This window comes from Malaya genurostris, chromosome 1 (assembly GCF_030247185.1).
Source record: "Malaya genurostris strain Urasoe2022 chromosome 1, Malgen_1.1, whole genome shotgun sequence".
In the NCBI taxonomy this organism is placed as follows: domain Eukaryota; kingdom Metazoa; phylum Arthropoda; class Insecta; order Diptera; family Culicidae; genus Malaya; species Malaya genurostris.
In genome coordinates, this window is record NC_080570.1 from 56,784,164 (window position 1) to 56,804,342 (window position 20,179).

The 20,179-nt window shown below is 36.6% G+C and overlaps 1 protein-coding gene across 8 annotated transcripts in view; it reads right to left on the minus strand.

Moving 5' to 3' along the window:
- The window catches only part of LOC131440137 (uncharacterized), a 486,136-nt gene that overhangs the window by 454,317 nt on the left and 11,640 nt on the right, over positions 1 to 20,179 (minus strand). Inside the window, exon 1 of one of the 8 annotated variants that reach the window (XM_058611178.1) lies at positions 11,882 to 12,885. The exons of 4 other annotated variants lie outside the window; for them this stretch is intronic. The gene's annotated coding sequence lies outside the window, so the exon portion shown is untranslated. Of the gene's footprint in view, positions 1 to 11,881; positions 12,886 to 20,179 lie in introns of those variants that run through there. 3 more of the 8 variants (XM_058611190.1, XM_058611191.1, XM_058611188.1) reach the window with 3 other exon arrangements.

Sequence of the window (20,179 nt, forward strand, 5' to 3'; positions counted from 1 at the left end):
CAGTTTTTTAAAAGATACTGCGCAATTTCATATAGATGCAAATTCCGGTTTTGGAATTATAAGGCGAAGAGAATCAAAACTTTCAAACTGTCATCAGGAATCATAACAAATTGGCTCAAATGGCACGTTCCCCTCGATATTTGGAGATTTATGCCGTGCCATCAATTTGTTTTTAGCATCATTTTCCCGATGTATAAGAGGGAAGGATTGAAAGGAAATGGTAAGGGTTGGACTAGGAGGATGGGAAAAATTGACGACACAAAAACACATAAATGCAGAAGTAAATTCTGCACCCCTAAAGGATGCTGAACAATCTGCTGAGGATCACATTTAGTGGAAGCAGAAGTAAATTCTGAACCTCTACGAGGTCCCGAACAGTCTGCTGTTAATAAAACCTCCAACCCCCGAGAGGATTTAGAGATCTTACAAAAGCGACACCATTCTGCACTCCCGGAAGAATGCAGAACGATTCGCAGTATGTACGAGCAGAAGTAAATTCGGTACCCCCTAAAGGATGCCAAACAATCTGCTAAACCCTATTTAAGGTGAATACAGAAAGGATTCATTCACTTCATGAAGAACGATGAACCCTTCTGACTATAGCTCCTTACCACATTGGGTGAGAAACGAGAGAATATCCTTCAATTTTAGCTCCGGATACACAGACTCAACCAGGTATGGAGAACCAAAAACCCGGATACGAAGCTGCGTCAATGCGGGGCAGTTACATATCAGATGATATGAAGTACCGTAATCGCATTCACACAAATCACACGAATAATACTCAGCACGTTGAATAGTAGCCATGTGATAATTGAGTTTGCAATGTCCAGTCAGAGCTCTGACCAGAATACTGCAATGATGCTTGGAGAAATGCAGTAGACACTTTGACATTTTCAGATTTAAATCTGGTAGAAATGCTTTTGTCTGAGCGCAAGTTTGCAAGCTGCGCCAGTAGCTGGCATGTTTGGATGCAGCCCAAGAACGAATCTTGTGCTTTATCCAACTAGTTGAAAGTGGTAAATCTGGTTCAGGACCAACGAAATCATTCGTTGCACCAGCTCTAGCCAACTGATCAGCCCATTCATTTCCAGTAATACCAGAATGGCCGGGTACCCATAAGAAGTAAACAGCATTTGAAATGCTGAGGTCTTCAATTTGAGTTCGACATGCGATCACTAGATTCGACCGTGAGTCATTCGAACTGAGTGCTTTTAAGGCTGCCTGACTGTCGGAACAAAAATAAATACGTTTACCACAGATCCTCTGCTGAAGTGCCGATTGTACTCCACACAGAATTGCGTAGATTTCTGCTTGGAACACAGTACAGTATCTACCAAGTGAATGAGACTGCTCTAGCCTCATTTCACGACAGTAGACACCAGCACCAGCACGACCATTCAACAGAGAACCGTCCGTATAACAAACTATGTGTTCATCAAGTTGTCGTTCCAGGCAACCAGACAACCATTCCTCACGAAGAGGATAGCTCACATTGAATGTTTTGAAAGGAAAACTGCACGTGATAGTTAGGTTACTAGGAGCGAGTAAATACTCATCCCACGTAACCATTTGAGACCACAAGCGAGTGTGGCTGGTAGCATAATCTAATGGGTTACTGTTCCAAAGCCCTGTAACCCTAAGACGGTATGCACAAGATAATGCTTCTTGTTTTAGGAACACATGTAGTGGTTTAATACACAGTAGCGCCTCTAGAGCAGCAGTAGGAGTTGTCGTGAATGCTCCTGTCATCGCCATCAGGACCATCCTTTGGAGATGATTTAGCTTTGACTGAACTGTCGCGACTTCTCCTTTCTGCCACCATACAAGACATCCATATGCTAAAATTGGTCTAACAATAGTTGTGTAGATCCAATGAATATATCTGGGTTTGAGTCCCCATGATTTTCCAAAAGCTCGTCTGCATTGGCCGAAAGCCATGCAAGCTCTTTTAATCCTGAAGTCAATGTGAGCAGACCAATTCAGTTTTGAGTCAAGAATAACCCCGACGTATACAACTTGATCGACCACAGTGACCTGTGAACCAAAGAACTGCAACGGACGAGCTCCTGTGATTATCCTACGATGAGTGAAAAGCCCCATTGATGTTTTGCCCGGATTCACAGATAATCCAACCTGACAACACCATTGTTCAACAGATCGCAGGGCTTGCTGCATTAAATCAAAGAGAGTGTTAATGCTTATACCGGTCATCATTATATGATAATCGTCGGCAAAACCATAAGTCGGAAATCCGAGGTTATTTAGTTTCCTTAACAAACCATCAGCGACTAGGTTCCATAAAAGTGGGGATAGTACACCACTTTGAGGACACCCACAGACACTCAGCTTTCCAATCTCTGCTTGCCGAAGCGATGAACAAAGAAGTCGATTGCTAAGCATTGCGTGTATCCAATTTGTGATACTTGAAGGTATGCCATGACCACGGGCTGCTTCCAGAATTGAATTGAAAGACACTTTATCAAAGGCACCTTCAATATCTAGGAAAACTCCCAAGCAAGATTGCTTTTGTGAGAATGCTTTTTCAATGTTGTACACAACATCATGTAACAGGGTTGTAGTGGACTTTCCACGCTGGTAAGCATGTTGCATTCCATGTAGCGGATGCACGCCCAAACTAACATTCCTGATATAGTGATCGACTATGCGTTCCACTGTTTTAAGAAGAAATGAGCTTAGACTGATAGGCCTGAAACTCTTCGCTTCCTCATAAGTGTCGCGACCGCCTTTGGGAATAAATTTGACAATTATTTCCTGCCAGGCTCTTGGAATATATCCTGTCGCAAGACTAAAAGTAAGTATTTTCTTCAAAACATGTTTGAAATGTTCATACCCTTTCTCCAGTAAGACTGGGAAAACTCCATCCCTTCCAGGAGACTTGTACAGAGCAAAACTCTCAACTGCCCATTTGACCGATTCAATCGTCACAACGCTTCGAGCAAGGGCCCAAGAATCGTAACTACCTGAAAACGTCTCAGGAAGAGCTGTCGGTGATGGATCCATACATCCTGGAAAGTGAGTGTTAAAAAGATAGTGAAGTACATCACCTTCATCAGACAAGTGTTCACCATCTGAAGTTCTTAAGAAACTGATATTAACACGTTGACTGCCACGACCATTCGTTTCCGAACGGAATATACGAGTTATCTCGTAGGTTGGCAGTCAACGTGTTAAAGTCCTTAGACTTCGAAAGTAACTTATTTGATCTGCTACCCTCGTTGAGACTAGAGACATTTGTGCAGAGGCTTTTCCAACCACTTCGCTCAGACGATCGAAGAGTATTTTTGTAAGCCCTTCGAGCCGACACGAATGCCTCCGACCCATCTCTACGTCGGTGGTTCCAAGCTCTTCTGCATAGTTTCCTTAGTCTAGCAAGTTCAGCATTCCACCAAGGAGTTCCTCTAGTAGCTCGCACAATCCGAAGTGGACAAGCCTCTTCATATGCTGCAACTATGAGTGAATTTGTCTCGCCGACAACATTTTCCAAATCAATTGGGGTTTCAATTGTTGGTTGGTACCCGTAAAATCTAGTCGCCAAGCCCTCTTCATAGAGGTCCCAGTTTGTAGATTTGGGATTACGATATGTGATAATATCAAATTTAACGTTTGAATGATCAAAGAAGATGTACTTATGATCAGACAACGAAGGTTCGAGCTCATCGGAGACGAGCCAATTCACCAACTCATGCGCAATTCTATCAGAGCAGAGAGTTACGTCCAAAACCTCCTCTCTTCCAGATCTCGCAAAAGTTGGACGGTTTCCTGCATTGACTATGTGCAGGTTTGTACTGCTCACAAATTCAATCATATCAGAGCCTCTCGAATTTATATCTGTGCTGCCCCAAATGATATGGTGAGCATTTATGTCACTGCCTATTACAAGCGGTAAATCACTCTTGCAGCAGTATGATACAACCTTTTTGAAGTCATCGCTTGGCGAAGGTTGGTTATGCGGTAAATATGCCGAACAATAGACATATTTCCTGTCTATGCCATCAATAGTCATACTAACTGTGACAGCACAAATATCCCGAGTTGTGAGCTCCGATATGAGAGAAACATCGAGAGCACTATTTTCAAGTATGCATGCTCGAGGCATTTCACGTGGATTAGTCATACCGGTCTTGTTGAAGGCAACAAAGACTGGGTTTAACAATTTTCCAACGTAGAAGTTTCCCTTTTGGACATATGATTCTTGAACCAAAGCTATAGAAGCTTTACCTTCTTGCAGAAGTCTGGATAGATTCATAGTTGCTGTACGTTTATGCTGAAGATTGATTTGTGCCACTCTAACCATTATCAATTAGAGTAACGAACATTCCACCTCCAGCACCAACCGTACAACAACTACAAGAATCCAAATATATTGGCTTATAATCGCCTATAGCGAATCATGTAAGGATTTTTTTAAATGTTTTAATCATTTAAATCCCACGAGTTGCGAAGAAAGAAGTCGTCCACTGTGCCAGAGCTTCGCTTAACACAGTAAGGGAAAACCCCAAGATATTCCGTTCACGACTGCATTGTTTAACCTCCTGCAGCCATTCAGCCATCGGCACGGAAATACACCTTGACTTAGGAGTTCCTATTTTGGTGGCCTTTTACGACATGAAACAGGAAACCAGTGGATCAATTCTTGGTAAAAAATAATTCAGCCGGCTGCCATATGGCTTACCTGTTTGGTGGACTTATACCACCGGTACAGGTGGACCGTAGCGTTATTCTTAGCCAGTTGGGAAACCGCTACCGACACTACACGGCTATCTAGGCTGCTCAGAGAGGGAAGTTGACATTGATGGTCAACTTCCATGGATGGCCGAGCGTTCGTCGAGACCACAAAATGTCTGGCAATGTGTGCATGTGCCAAATAATATTACCCAATTTTCATAAACTCAGATTCAAATGAAAGGTCCATAGCTTAATATTGAATTTTGTTTTTATTCGACTTCTGGTTCCGGAGTTACAAGGTAATATGCACGCGTCTTTGAAAAAATGCGCACTCAATTTACTCGGAAATTCTCAACCGGTGATTCTAATTACAGCTCTCAGTGTTTTAAAAGATACTGCGCAATTTCATATAGATGCGAATTCCGGTTTTGGAATTATAAGGCGAAGAGAATCAAAACTTTCAAACTGTCATACAAAATAACAATGCAAAACCGGTACGCATCGGTATGCGCTGGGACGGAAGAATATAACACCACCGCCTATTTCAATTTCGTATAGCGTGATGGGTTGCCACATTAAAATCTATATTGTTCAGGAGAAAAATATGAAAATCTGTATCGGTAGATCAAAATTCTGTAACGAAAATCTGTATATGAAAGTGATAAGCAATTAAAGTGTAACGAATGGGAAAAGGTATTACATTATTATAGATAAACCGCCATTAGCAGATGGAACCATTTGTAGTTTTTACCACCCTTGATACTCGCTTTTATACAAGCAACTTGTTAGTATTATTACAAAATCATGATAACGATTCTTTCCTGAAATTTATAGGCTAAATTAGTTATTCACTAAACGAATCGACTTCGGCAATACCGGTTCCCAGCTCCCGGTTCCGTAAGTACCGAAAATAGTGGATAGCAAGACTTCATCAATTTTATCAAAGATGATTTGATCGATTTCCACAAACTTAGACTCAAATGAAAGATCTTATAGTTTCACAGGTTGCTGTTTCATTTGGACAAATTCCAACTTTCGTTTCCGCGACTATAGGGTGAAGTGTGTTTAATCATTTAGTGCGACGGTGCATAATAGAGCAAATAAGAACCGAGAGGATAAATTGTTGCTTATTTGTTACTAATTAGTTACGGTTATTTTGCATTTGTTGTTAATTTTTTATTACATTTTGAGTACTTCGTTAAGTTCAATTGAAATTAACGAAGCACCCGGCCTAAATAAGCTTGCAAGCAAATCTAGACCCTGTGGATAATTTGTTACTAATTAGTTGCTAATTAGTAACGGTAATTTTCAATTTTTTGCTTTTTTTTTAGTACTTTGCTAATTCATATGAACTTAACGAAGCACACTTCTTCAATAAGCTTGAAAGCTAATCGAAACCCTATGGATAATTTGTTGCTTATTGATTGCTAATTAGTTACAGTAATTTTGAACTTGTTGCTCAATTTTTTATTATTTTTTGAGTACTTCGCTAAGTTCATACGAAGTTAACGAAGCCCCCCTTCTGGATAAGATTAAAAACAAATTGAAACCCAGTGGATAACTTGTTGCTTGTTAGTTGCTAATTAGTTACGATTATTTTGAATTTATTTTATTTTAATTTTTTGAGTAATTCGCTAAGCTCCTACGAAGTTAACGAAGCACCAGTCCTATATAAGCTTGAAAGCAAATCGAAACCCAGTGGATAGTTTGTTGGGCATTAGTTACGGTAGTTCTGAATTAGTTGTTCAAATTTGTTTAATTTTTTTGAATACTAGTATATATGAAATCAACGAAGCACCCCTCCCAAATAAGCTTTGAGAAAAAGTGAAACCCAGTAGAAAGTTAGTTGCTTATTAGTTTCTAATTAGTTACGATTGTTTTTAATTTGTTGCTCAATTTTTCTTTTTTTTAGTACTTCGTTAAGTTCATATGAAATTAACGAATGACCCCTCCTGGAAAGGCTTTAAAACAAATCGAAGCCCAGTGGATAGTTTGTTACTTATTAGTTGCTAATTAGTTTTTTAGTACTTCGCAAAGTTTATATGAAGTTAACAAAACACCTCTTCAAATTAAGCAAAAAGAAAATCGAAACCATGTGGATAATTTTTTGCTTATTAGTTGCTAATTAGTAACGGTAATTTTGAATTTGTTGCTCAATTTTTTTAGAGTACTTCGTTAAGTTCATACAAAATTAACGAAGCACCCCTCCTGAACTAGCTTGAAAACAAATCGAAACCCAGCGAATAGTTTGTTGCTTATTAGTTACTGTGTTTTTGGGCTTGTTGCTAATTTTTTAGTACTTCGCTAAGCTTATATGAAGTCATCGAAGTACCCCTCCTTAATAAGCTTGAAAGCAAATCGAAACCCTGTGGATAATTTGTTGCTTATTAGTTGCTAATCAGCAACGGTAATTTTAAATTTTTTGTTCATTTTTTATGTTTTTAGTACGTCGCTGAGTTCATATGAAGTTAACGAAGCACACCTCTTCAATACGCTTGAGAGCTAATCGAAACCCTAGGGATAATTTGTTGCTTATTAGTTGCTAATTAGTTACGGTAATTTTGAGCTTGTTGCTCATTTTTTTATTATTTTTTGAGTACTTCGCTAAGTTCATATGACGTTAACGAAGCCCCTCCTCTGGATAAGCTTAAAAACAAATTGAAACCCAGTAGTTTGTCGCTTATTAGTTACGGTAATCTTGAATTAGTTGTTCGAATTTTTCTTATTTTTTTGAGTACAAGTATATACGAAATTAATGAAGCACCCCTCCCAAATAAGCTATGAGAAAAAGTGAAACCCAGTAGACAGTTGGTTGCTTATTAGTTTCTAATTAGTTATGATTGTTGTGAATTTGTTGCTCAATTTTTTTTTAGTACTTCGTTAAGTGCATATGAAATTAACGAAGGATCCCTCCTGGAAAAGCTTTAAAACAAATCGAAACCCAATGGATAGTTTGTTGCTTATTAGTTACTAATTAGTTTTTTAGCACTTCGCAAAGTTTGTATGAAGTTAACAAAGCACCTCTTCCAATTAAGCTTAAAAGAAAATCGAAACCCTGTGGATAATTTTTTGCTTATTAGTTGCTAATTTTAAACGGTAATTTCTAATTTTTTGCTCAATTTTTTTATCGAAACCCAGCGAATACTTTGTTGCTTATTAGTTGCTAATTAGTTACGGTGTTTTTGAGCTTGTTGCTTAATTTTTTTTTGTACTCCTTAATAAACTTGAAAGGAAGTCGAAACCCAGGGGATAATTTGTTCCTATGAAAAACAACAAAAAGCAAATATAGCGAAACTCATTGGTTTGTGTGACCTTAAAAAATGTTCACATTGATATTCTTCTAACACATAACACATGGGCTGAAAAGTCCCGGGCCTAACAAAGAGAACACGATTTTTTCGGTTCAAAATTAACTTTATTTGTCGACTTAATCTCCTCTAGGTAGATTAAAAAAAAGTTTTTAAATTTTGAATCATTTTCATATTCATATATTGTTTTCAGTACTTTTTTTCGCCAGAAACGTAAAACTGTCTAAGCTTAAAACTATTTCCACTGTAAAATCTTAATTTTTAAATCACAAATTACAGTTTCCAAGTTACATCAGTTTGAAGAAAAAGGATGCAATTCAACAAAAATCTAAGCTCTTGTCTGAATATTTCGAGAATGGCTAATTCAAAGAAACTGGATACTATGAGTAAATTTATTGCTGTAAAATCATTTTCTAGTGATCAATTGGCTAGTTTTCATCATAAGTTTGAATTCTTGAATATAACGAAGAATTGTTTCAGCTGTAACTATTCAATTAAAAAAAACACACGAATTGCATTAACACTAATCTGTTGGTTTCAATAACAGATTTTAAATAAAATAATTTTGAAAAATTAAAGGCATCTCTTCAATTTTTCAAAATTACTTTATTTATTCATTTAAATTTTGTTATTTTTTAATTCTTGAAGAAGTGTACTGCAGTGACTTTTTTCAGTCCATACCTTTTTTTATAAATATAAAAAATTGGTATAGAATTCGCTCAAACTATAGAAAAAATTTTCGCGGCTCGGAGGACCGAGTAGTCATATACCAATCGATTCAGCTCGACGAACTGAGCAAATATACGTATCTCAAACATGACTGGACCGATTTTGATCAAAAAGCAAAGTCTTGGCATTACATTCCTTTTGTGGAATTTGGCCTTTCTGTTTCAACAGACTTCGCAGCCGATTCTTAGTGTACAGAATCATTGCATGGCTAGTACTATGGATCCTACTGACACTAAGAATCCTTCCAGGTCGGAGCTCGAACAGACGACAGCTGGCTTGTAAGACTAGCGTCCGTCCTATGCATTGAACCGCCAACCGGGGACGATTTTGATCAAACTAGTGGCAAATGAGAGGTCTACCCATCATCCTGAATGCTATTGAATGGTTTTGAGATCGAAAGTTTACTTTTTGAGTTATACGAAGTTTTATGTCAACATTTTAAATTTTTGACAAAATCTGTCACAGTTGACCTTGAAAACAGAATATGTTTCCGACTTAGATTTTGCACGGCAAATAGCTATCCAACAAGCCATAGATTGTTAAAATTCGTCCATTTTTAACGGAGATATCGATATTTTTGTGTAAGCGACTTTTCGTCTTATTCCAGTAGAATAAGTATAGTAGTTTTACGTGCTTGATAATAAGCGATGTTTCAGAGCAAAGTGAAGCACGATTTTCAATACTGCTTTATGCAATTGTTTAATAGCACCTAAAAAACTATGCACAGCACTATTTTTCATGACGCTTCGATTTTAGAACGGTTCGTTTTTGGCAACATAATCGTTCGAACATGACATATGTATTAGAAAGATGGCTGCACAATTTCATATTTACATTGATTTATAATACTTGCAACAATAATTGCTGGAAGAACACAACTTTTTACACCATTATACTATTCGAAGAAGTACGTCGAGAAATAACAAATTTTTGTGTGAAAATAATTTCATTAATTTACTCTGATTCCTATAAACTAAGACTCATATGAACAGTCCTATGCTCCCATATACGGATTTTGTATTTTATTTGGATCCGACTTCTGGTTCCGGAACTACAGGACGATATGTGTAATGAATTTAAAATAATGTCACTAATTTTGCTCGTGGATGGCTGAACCGATTTCGTCTATCTAACATTCAAATAAAAGGTCTTAAGGTCCCATAAAAACTGCTTGTTTCTTAATCAGATCCGACCACCGGTTCGGGAGATACCGGGTGATGGGTATAAAAATTGCACATAAATTTATCGGTCTTATCGGGTTCACAGATTTTGAGAGTCTTCGACCAAATAAACTTATTTCAGTTATACCAGTATTCGGTTTTCGATCCCAAAATACAAAAAATATATTTGGAAAGCACTACGATTTCTATAAGATGGCTTTACTGATTTTCAAAAATTGCGAATCAAATGAAATGGTTGACAATCCATTTAACTGACTCCGGCTACACAGATTTCCAAAAGAATCGGGAATAGAGAAGCTAAAAGAAGGCCAAAACGAATTTAATAAACAAAAATTCAAAATAAAATAAATGGTGAATTTTATCCGATTCCGGCTGCCAATTTTGAAATTACAAGGTGATGAGTTTCTATAATTAAAAGCATCATAGAAGATGACAATATCAAAGAAAAAATCTTCAAAGTTGGGCTCAAAACTATTTCAATTTATTCGTCATACTAACTCATGGATAGATGAACTATTTTTGGTTATGTTGGTCTCTGGATACCCTTTCTGGAAGTACCATAAATAATGAAAAAAAAACTTTAAAGAGGAACCCACTTCTACAACTCAGGGAATGCTTAATCAATTGTCACACGTTTAGATTAAAAGTCATAATTTTAAGATTCCAAACAACTTCTACCTTCGATTCACCTGGAATGCCGTTCTAAAATTTTAACAATTGGTTTGAAACGACGGTCATTGAAATAATTTCATGAAAACTAAACACAACGAAGAATATTTACGCGAAAACATACATGCGGATCTCACTGCTAGGTAGATTAAGCACGTTTTTTTAGAGAGCTCGATCGATTTCAAAAAAACTTTTTCTTCGATACCTTTTCTCACTAAACGTTTTCGGCGATTGGAAGAAATTTTCATGCCAAAATACATACATGCCCATTATTTAAATATCAGTCTCGAGTCAAACTGATGCAGACTTACCTGCAAATCAAATGAAATTATGGAAACTACAGTTAACACATATTCTTACATGATACAATTAAAAAAAAACGTAATTCGTAATTTTGCAAGATTTTGATTTAAAAATGTGTCAAAAAACATATCTCACCCTTTAAGCAGACGTGTGAATTTACATGTTTCAGTAGTTAAAAATATGCCCAGAATACATTAAATTTTTGTTTAGTCTACTGCAAAAATGAGTCCGTTTTGGCACTCGTACATGTCAGTCTCAGAAGACATAAACTTGCAAGATTTTTTCTAGGTGTGTACAAGTCGATCCTAATATTGCCAACTATTTCTGCTATTAGTTTCTGGTATTGCTTTAGATTGAGAATCTTGATTGATGTGCAACTGAATTGAATTCCGCTTTGATTTGCTCCCGAAATAGGTTGCAGAGTAAAGAACTACGAAACTATTGCATATTCAATTTCCGGTGTCAAATATGCAATAATAATATTGATAATTTTTTCATCCGTGAAGCTTTCAATCAAACAATCTGTTCCCTTAACCTTATGATCGTTTACGTCAAGAGAACCGGATTCGAAGGAGAGGCAAAAATCTGTTTCATTATTCAGTGCCCTGATGAGGGATATAGAATTTCAATTTTCCATGTCATGTTTCTCGAAAACGAGCACTGTTTTAACACGCGAAAAATTAAGTTGATAATGTCAAAGAATCTTTTAGGTTTAATATGTGAAAAATCGTGATTATCGTATTCAGAATTACCCATCATTTGGAAACTATTGAACAGTAGTAATTTTCAACAACTTAGACTCAGAAAAAGTGATCTGCTATTTGGAATTAGGAACCATCCAAGCGCTAACAAAGGCGAATAAGATTCAAAATAAGAAAAAGGTTCACACACATTTTAGCGTCAACTCCTCGGAGAATTTTCGGAAATCCATTCGGAAACCCGCGCGAACAGATCCGAAGCTAGTTTGGCTCCTTTGACTTTTAGTTTGGGTTCGATTATTACCTGTTTAAAATTATGCGCTTCTTCGCACGTTTAATCGTAACCGGTTCCGAGCTCGCACCAATAACAAAAAACACTACAAAATCTCAGCCTAATTTTCTGTGACAGCACCGAACACACTGCACTGCTGCTCCGTTATTGCCACAATAAAATAGCCGCTAACTGACACGTGGAAACTTCACTGTTTATTATCTCATTTGTCACCACAAACACTCAGTATTTTTCCGGTTACTTGACTGTAAACTAATTTTATCAATGTTGTTTTTTATTGATAGCACACTTTCGCGTTGCCACGTTCTCTTTCACATATTCTGGTTCACTATTCATCTTTCCCCTGCCACCACTCACAGCAGCTGAGCATCAATTCGATTCAGTTTCTTTATTTTCACAACAGATGATATCGCACGGAGGAGTATTTTGCACACATTCTCATCACCCACCGAGCGAGCGGGGTTCGCGGCACGTGAACTCTTATCGTGCAATCACACGCGCCCGGTAACCGGGCGAAGGATGTCCGAGAGCGCACAGCAAGAAAAAAAAAACGAAAGAAACATACAACGCGGTCCAGCAACCAAAACCGAAAGAATCACAACTTCATCGGTGTCACTTTCGGGATCTGACGGAATCTAACTCCCGCACACGATGATGATCAGTGGTGCGATGTGTTTACTTGGATGATTTTTTTTCAAAACCATCGATTTACGTCACTTTCGGCGGACTTGACGAAAAGCAGAAAAATTGCAAATTGACAAATGCAAAATTTCCCCCGCATTCAGAATGCCGCCGATGCACGATCCTCTCGGTGGCAATCAAGTGGCAGGAACGCGATCGAAGCAAATCAAAATTCAAAACCTACTCAAAGGTCGAACGATGATTGCGGAGCGGAAAGGATTTCACAGTCTAACCTCGGATGCCGTCGCGATTGAACTAACTGCCAGATTGGAATCGAAGTGCAACACCCAAGTGCATCGATGACAAACTGACGACTACGAGCAACTACACTGCAGGACAAGGCAGTGTGCACTAGCAGGGCCGGTCGCTGCGCTGCGTCCAACCAAATATCGTCATCAACACTCACTTTACACACCCCTGTCCAAACCGTATGGCAGCAAACCAGCACTACATATATACGAAACAGCAGGCCGTGTTTGTAGTGTTGGAAGAACCCTTTGCATACTCTTGCGTTTGTTGTTTTTTTTCTTTTTTACGATTTCGCTCTCTTGCACTGCTATTTGCCCGTGTCTACTGACTCTATTACTATGTGATCATCGCGTCGTGCCACAGTAAGCTAAGCCAAGCGAGTGTGTTCGTTCCGACACGGCACAACCAACAGTGAATAGAGAACTTGTAGCCCCCCTACGAATACACACAAAATTGCACTATCGCGAATCGCGTCTTATCCCCTTTCCGCGCTTTCGTTTCCCTGAACCGCTTTCTATGTATGAGCGAATGTTTACACTACACAATTGGCATACCAACACACGAAAGCTGCAGTTAGTTGTGTGTGCATCCCAGTATGCATCTATTTAATTGCATGGATGATAACGGAAGAGAATGTGTACACACTGCACCAGCAGCAGCAGCGAGAGCAACTTTGATCGGTGCAGTCAGAGAAAGAGTGTGACCAGGGGAGCATCTGTGGAACCCGATGGCATAAATTAATACGATCCTTCCGATGCCTCTATGCTCAGGCAGACAGGCAGGCAGGCACTCACTCATCGCTTTTAGGAAGCGACTGCGGGTCACTTTCGGCTCGCTAAGCCAACATCGTCACGCTAAGAATCTGTAACACTGCGACAGCTGCCGCCGGCTTCTTAGAGCTAAAGCACGTCTTTTGCCATTTTGCGATGAAGACGAACAAACAATACCTAGCCGGGTGACAATTCGTCTGTACCTGAGCGCGATGTTGCGCTAAGCCGATTACAGGAGAAAAAAAACTTTTCTAGTGCGCCGTGTTTCTTACTTTGATCGTGACGCGAAGGTGGTTATTTTGATTTTTGCGGTCTCGATCTACAAAATATTATTTCCACCGAACGATACGTAACATTTATACAAATTCCAGTCATCTGTCAAAGAACTCTTCGGTGAATCTTATGTAAGAGCAATTCCATACGAAATAGAAGGTCGATTTTTTCTTGTGTTTTTTTTATTTGGCTCAAATTTTGCATATTCATTCTTTATGATAAAAAAAGTTTTAGGCAATTATGAGGACTACTTAAAAAATGTTGAAAAAAATTTTCGTTTAATTTTTTATTCTAAAATAAATACTTATAATTAAAATATCTCAAAAAAAATTTTTTTGATTTTTTTTTAATTTTTCGATATGTTGTAGCTGAGGTCCAAATTTAAATACTGTCAAATTTTTAGAATGGAGAAATAATATTTGAAAAAGTTACATATTTTCATAATAATGTAAATTTTTGAAAATCATAACGAACATTTTTTTTATATTGCTCAACAAAAATTTCATGAAAGAACACTAAGTATTCAATGAAAAAGATTAAAAAGAAAAAAATTAAAGGGTGTAGCCGGGTTTTCATATAAAAACTGCACCCAAACAGAAAAAATTGATATATGCTGTTTGAAAGGGTTTATATTGGAAATAATTTTCCCTAAATTTTAACCCTTCAGCTCCCATATTGGTGGAGTTAGGGTGGTTGTTCTGATTTTCATTTTATTTAAATTTTTCAAAAACTGAAAAAAATCAGGAATATTTTAGGAATTATGGGAAACCTTTCTGTTTTTTTTCTGATATTTTAAAAATGTATTTAATGTGTAAAAAATATTCAAAATTTTAGAATTTTTTGTCGAGAATACGACTTACTTTACTATGGGCCGCCTTTTCAAAATTTACCCTCTGAGAAAGTGATAAGTTTTTAATCGTGAATATCTCCTGTTGTATCTAATGAATCAACATAATTTTGCTACATGCCATCGGGAATATGATCACAATTTTATGATAAAATTTTCAGTTGTGTGACATAATCTCAAATAGTTCAAAATCAAACTTTTTTGTAATGTTTGGTATAAACGAGTATCAAAGAGGATAATTCATAAGGCGCATTTGCCTTTCTCGTATTTTGAAAGCTCATAGCTCAGTGATCAGTGAAAGGATTTATATAATCTAACTACCAATAGAATCGAAAATTTTCAACTTGAACGTGTATTGCAACAACATTGAAGTTGTTGAATAGTACACTATTGAAAAACCTGTTTGATTCGACACATGACAGCACCAGCCAATCAGAACACGAGATGTCTGCTTCTGTACAAGAGCATCCATATAAAAGTTGAGTGGTTCATTTTTCCTAACATTCGCTTAGCAACTGTTTCCGAAATAAGACACACCAGAGCAACATCGAGGACCTGTCGTCTCACTGTTTCCGGTTCTGCGAACAAGAAAAGGAATTTTGGGAAAGGGGCTGTCCGTACACCGCTGCCAGTAGTAGGTATAAAATGAAATGTGATGTGAGAAACAGCGTCATTTAGGTTAAAGCAGCTACTCTGAACGTACGAGACACCGTCAGCACGATGGCACCGAAAACCGGTAGAAAGGCAGCCCAAAAGTCCAGCAAGGCAGCCAAAAAGTCCAGCAAGTGCTAAAGACAATCATAAAGAACTAGTTGAATTTTGTCGCTTTCCTATCATTTTCTGAGCAACTGTTGCCGAAACAAGACACACACGAGAACAATCTCAGATCTCAATATTTCCTACCAAACGATTCATCAAGATGGAAATTCAAATAATTTGTACCGTCACTAACACATTCAATTACGAACGGCAATGCGAAAGCGAAAGTGATGATGTTGAACACATCTTTGTACTAGTATGGGGTCGTGTGAAAATATGCCATGCGAAGCAGGGTTCCCATATATACAGATTAATCTTTGTTTTATTTATCCTGAAAAATATAGATTCAAATGTTGCGAAAGAAAATAATTTCTTAATACCGCTAAAAATCCATATTTGTTCAGAAAGTGTTGTGAGCAAGCGGAATTCAAAATCCGATATGGTATGTTTATGGTAAATTTTTCTATAGTGTTTGGCATATATTTTAAAAATTATTGATTATAACGGTTTGCTTACTTATCTTGAACATATATCTGGTGTTTTGTTTTTAAGAAATTTATAACAATGAAATAATAATAACAATTATAATTATAAAATTATCATTGTTGGTTTTTATATATTATGAATTCGCGCCAGATTTTTCAATTTTAATTATGAAGTGCTAGTGATAATATTACGGATAGCGGAGTTAAAGTTCTTGATATATTCCAATAATTTTCCATCGAGCTAAATAATCAATACTTCGTATGATTGATTTTATTATTTCAAATTTCTTTATGAAACTTGGCCATTTGACCATTATTATTAGTGTTATTTTTATGATTATTATTATTATTATTATTATTATTATTATTATTATTATTGTTATTATTATTATTATTATTATTATTATTATTATTATTATTATTATTATTATTATTATTATTATTATTATTATTATTATTATTATTATTATTATTATTATTATTATTATTATTATTATTATTATTATTATTATTATTATTATTATTATTATTATTATTATTATTATTATTATTATTATCACTAATATTATCATTATAATTATTAAAATTACTCTTGCTTACCCAAGATCGTCAATAGATTTCAGACCAGGCCATTGTAATTGTCTCTTACTGAAATTTCTAGAAGAATCATAAATCTTCGCACTTCATAGCTTCAATAAAAATAAATTACAAATTTATCGTACCTTGCCTATATTAGCAAATTAAAAAGGAATTGTGTCAAGTTTGGAATATATAGTTGTAGAATAGTAACTGTTTAATGTAACTAATCTGTACTTTAATGTAGGTGCATCGCTTCAAACTCTATTAGTGAAAAAGGGCGTACCAGTTTTTTCGTATTCACGACATCCAGTTATGTCTCTGACTTTACCCACCCGCCTTTTTCGTTTGGTTTTGATTTTTTCTTGATTTTGCCTCTGGTATTTGGGAATATTTTTTTCTGCAAAAGAACTTTAATTTAATTGTCCTTTAGAATTTTTACTAAATATAGTTATTATTTGATTTGAATACAATAAATGTAAAATAAATGTAAAATGACTTATCAGTTCATAAATAAAAACTTGAACCCGTATATTAAAACCTAAATATATGTCAAAAGTTCTGATTCATGTTTTTCTCACCGGTCCTTCCTTTTGAAAATTCTTCCTTAATCCCTGAACTCAAGTTGTAGATAGAAACGCATGGTATTTAGTTCTAAGGGCATGTGGTATATGATTTTAGAACTAAATACCATGCGTCTCCATCGGATGATGACAATTCGATGGGGGCGCATGGTTTTCCGAATGATTTATTTTTTTAAAGCCTGATATTATACCCGTCCACATTTTTTAAAAATTACAGCGTAATGTACTCATAAATGATTTATTTTCAATGCAAAATCTAGAGTTGTAAAAAATTGTTAGACCGATTAAAAAAAAATTGAAAATTTTGAACATTTTTTTCACATGAAATACATTTTGAAAAATTCTGATAAAAAATCAGAAAGTTTCCAATAACTTCTAAAATATTTCTGATTTTTTTAAATTTTTTGCTATAGAGGTTTTTGAAAAATTTGAATAAAACTAAAATCAGGAGAACCACTCTAACTCCACCAATATGGCAGTCAAAGGGTTAAAATTTTGGGGAAATAATCTCCAATATAAACCCTTTCAAACAGCGTATATCATTTTTTTCTGTTTGGGGGCAGTTTTATATGCCAACCCGGCTACACCATTTATTTTAATTTGATAATTTGTACATTATATTCGTTTTGGCCTTCTTCAATTTTCTCTATTACAGATACTTTCGGAAACGGAATTCGGAAATCGGTGTACCCGAAATCAGTGAAATTCGTTTAATGGATTAGTAACCATTTTATTAGATTCCAAGTGTTTGAAAATCAGTGTTATCATCTTAGAGAAGTCGTCGTGCGTTTCACATAAAATTTTTTGGTACCTTCCGGGATCGAAAACCGAATAACGATAAAACTGAAATAAGTTTATTTGGTCATCGACTCTCAAAATCTGTGAAATTATATGAAGTTTTTACACTAATCACCCGGTATCTCCTCAATCGGAAGACGGATCTGTTTAAAAAACAAGCAGTTTTTATGGGACCTCAAGATCTTTTATTTGAATGTTAGATGGACGAAATCGATTTTGCATCTACTATCAAAACGAGTGACATTATTTCAACTTCATTATATATATCCTCCTGTAATTCCGGAACCAGAAGTCGGATCCAAACGAGACTCCGATACCTTATGTGGGAACATGGGAGTCTAAAGTCGTGATAAAATCGAAACGTCCGGAAAAAGGGTACTGAATTTTCAACGGAAACTATTTTGCATGGTGAGCAAAAATCGGTCTTCTCCTATTCGTCTCGTGCTTGAATCCGCTGGTGCTTACGGGAAATATGCCAAAATTATCTAGCATCACGGATCAGTATCGATCCGATTTTCACTCGGTGCGGTTCGATAATGCAGTAGAGAAGGTTGCTTGTGCATTTTAAATGTCATCGTGATCGGTCGTGTCCCGTACACAACCCTGTTCTGTTATTTGGTTTTAATTGCCGCATAATGTCTACTATATCGATTTTGATTGGTTCTTTTCGGCAAGTATTAACTGAGAGAGACGAAAGATATGAAATGAAAAGACGGATAGGTATTCTAGATTGAATCAGTTATAAATTTAGAACGGAAAAGTTAGCCTAGGCAGGCTCATATAGGCATGATCAGAAGAAAGAAATGAATTCTATTTTACCTTCTACTTGAGGGGGTCGAACACTAAATTCGAGTCCCCAAGTATGGTCGTGTAACAAGTGTAGTTCTTCACCACACTATGCTACTGACACCGGCAAAATAGAATTCAAATCTTCTCGCTTGGATCCGATCACGCGATTATTATTCTTTTACTACTGACACCGCAGCTGTGTCCAATGCTTTTTAGGCACCAAGTTAGAAGTGCCAACCCCATACCTATTGTGTTTGAACTTTGGCATTCTGATCATGCCTATATGAGCCTGCCTAGGCTAACTTTTCCGTTCTAAATTTATAACTGATTCAATCTAGAATACCTATCCGTCTTTTCATTTCATATCTTTCGTCTCTCTCAGTTAATACTTGCCGAAAAGAACCAATCAAAATCAATATAACAACCCTGTTCTATTTCAAATTTTATGTCGGGTAAAATTTGATAGCTTTCCATGAGACTATGGGATCTTTCATTGGAATTTAAGTTCTGGAGATTAGTTCAGCCGGTTCTGAGAACAAGAAATTTGTGAGTATTTTTCAAAATTTCATTAAATAATTTTCTCCATTACTCGGAAACTGGAAATCGGATCAGGACAAAAATTAATAGCCGGGCCTTCGAATTGTCGAATTGTAACCATAGAGTTTATGTGTTCAAATGTGCTTTTCTTAAAACTACTTTTTTGAATTGGCGGATGCGATAACTGAAATCGTTCGCAATCAATTCTACTGGAATTTGTTGTACACTTTCTCCATAGTATAAGCTTCTAGGTAAATCTAGGAAAAGCCAAACAAATTCGTTACAATTGCCAGCAAAAAATTCCGCTTTTGAGTTATAGCAACAGTTATTCAACAACTTATTCGAGAAATTTTTCTGTCGGTCTCTGTAGAAAGGACTTGGATTTGCAGGAAAAAAGGCTTTCTATCGGAACTTCAGGGACCCCTAGTGTTACATACCATTCGGCTCAGATCAACGTCAGCATCTGTGTATCCACGTGTATGTAACTTTTCTATCTGCTTCATACTGAACCGATTTCAACAAGCTTAGACTTGTTGGAGAGCTACTTTTGGTTCATTGATCCAGTTCGTCGATCAAATGGCTGTCACTTCCGGTTGCGGAGATCTAATAGTATAGGTGGCATAACCGACAAAATGCACTTTTTCTCTCCGATTACATCAAACACAGGCTTGTTGTTAGCTCCATCACGAAAAAAACGGAGGTAACCCGTCCGATCCTGGCCCTTTCGATCCATCGACCAGTCGTAAATTATTGTGCACCTCGCGTTCAGTGAAAGCAGTGGCATGTAAATTAACTAAATTAAATTAATTGAATGCATCGCTAGACTACTTAAATACAATTATGAGAATAGGTTAGCAGAATCCTAAACTGTCGATGAAGAATGATCCCGGTAGTGGCCACTAGCAGAACGTTTTACTCCGCATATAATAACCAACATTGTTTCGGGCCATCCTCCAAATTGA